Here is a 2,199-nt window from a genome sequence, read left to right on the forward strand (position 1 = left end):
CACATCCGTTGTGCATATAGGTCGCTGTAACTTTGAATTTCCGATGTTTTTCAAACGATTCCTTGCTTTTCGCAAACGTGGCTAGAACGGTATTTTAATTAGTTCTTGTAATTTCCACGTAAGAACTAGCGTCATGTAGTGTTGCTCAAGGTCGCCTTAAATTTCAACTTACGTAGTTTTGTTGAAAGGTTCCACATTTTAAGCGGAGCTTTTCGGAATCGTATTGTATTAAGTTGGAACGCTTTCCTATGTTACTTGTATTCTCGTACGCTGCATATCGGGGTCGCTGAAAATATAAATTTTGGCATCTTTAAATGTTCCGTGTTTTGCTCGAACGAACCAAGAATTTTTATGCTTTTAGTTCAAATGTTCTCCAGTATAATTTCCTGTCCCATAACCTTTGTACGTTCGACCATTCAAATTTCAATTTTCGAAATCTTTTGAAGTTATCCATGTTTTCTTTAAACATATCTGGAACGATATTATATTCAGTTAAATATTTTAATTTTAAGCACTCATCTTATGTGATGTAGGATGTTTGTCGCTGCAAATTTCAACTTTTCACACTTTTTAAGGGATTCCGTGTTTCTCGCAAATATATCTTGAACGATATTTTGTTTAGTTCGGATATTTTCCCATTAAAATTTTTGTCCCATCTATTGTGCATGTAGGTCGCTGTAACTTTTAATAAACGGCCTGAAAATGATTCCTCTTTTCGCAAACGTACAGATGGTGATCAGAAAAATGGAAACATCTGAACGAAATTGCAACTTACCAGATTAATATCGTGTTTCCTTCAGAACAGCCTTGATGCGACGTGGGATGGAGGCATAGAGGTCGTGAATGGCAGCAAGTGGAATTTTACACCATTCCTCGTGCAGGGCATCGGCCAGTTCTGTGAGAGAGGATGGAGGTGGAAATCGTCACCGTAGTCGTGTTTCCAAGACGGACCACAGATGTTCAAATATGTTGAGATCTGGCGATTGGGCGGGCCAGGGAAGGTGTTGAACTTCATTCCGATGTTCCTCAAACCACGCTGCAACAACGCCAGCTTTGTGAATGGGTGCATTATCATCCTGGAAGATGGCGTCATTGTCCGGGAACAACATCCGGACCATAGGATGCAAGTGGTCTCCTAAAATTGCGTCATAATCGTTGGCAGTGATTCGTCCGCTAAGTGTGACCAGAGGACCCAATGAAAACCATGATATGGAGACCCACAGCATCACCGAGCCGCCGCGATGTTTCACAGTTGGGCGGAGACACTGCAGATCATAAGCTTGTTTGGGCGTTCTCCACACATAAACACGGCCCGTGGTTGGGAATATGGTGAAGGATGACTCATCCGACCATATCACACGTTTTCAGTCCTCAACGGTCCAAGTCGCATGGTCGCGGCACCATTTGCGGCGTGCGAAAGCGTTATGGTCCCTGACGAGCGGTTTGACCCGTGCAACACGACCCCGTAAGTTCATGTCATGTAATTCGCGGCGGACTGTGATTGTCGAAACAGGGTGGGGGAGGTGCTGATTGAGTTCCTCCGTCACTTGCTCCACAGTGGCACGACGGTTCTGTGTGACTGCGCTTTAATACCCGGCGTGACCTGTCACTCATGATTTTCTTCCGCCTACTGTTCCGCTTCCTAGATGTGGTTTTCCCGTGTGTTGTGTAGGCCGTCATCACCTTCGACACTGTCCCACGCGACACACCTAGCACAGTAGCCACTGCCGTCACACTCACTCCACATAACCGCGCACCAACAATTTGCCCTCTTTGAAAATCTGAGAGGTCTCCCATTTTACACTACCTCCGTCTGCTGTTCCACTGCGCCTGACGTAGTATGGAGGCCGACCTAACACACCACCACCAGCGGTCCGGCGCTGCCAACCCATACATCTGACTTGTTGCCAACTACAGGTGTTTCCCTTTTTCTGATCACCATCTGTATCTAGAGAGACCTTTTTTTAAAGTTGTGATCTCTTCCTACGTAGAGGGGGGCGCGGTGGCTCAGTGGTAGAGCGTTCACCTCTGGTGCTTGGGGTCCCGGGTTCGATCCCAGCCCCCGCCAAGTGAACTTTGTGGTGGACAAACACCGTGCTCGTGGGTTTTCTCGGGGTTCTCCCGTTTCCTCCCACTTTCTTCATTCCACCATTTCACTCATCTCTCATCATCACCGTCTCCTTTAGCCTCACCGGCATA

Source organism: Thermobia domestica, chromosome 6 (assembly GCF_964235325.1).
Source record: "Thermobia domestica chromosome 6, izTheDome1.hap1.1, whole genome shotgun sequence".
NCBI lineage: Eukaryota > Metazoa > Arthropoda > Insecta > Zygentoma > Lepismatidae > Thermobia > Thermobia domestica.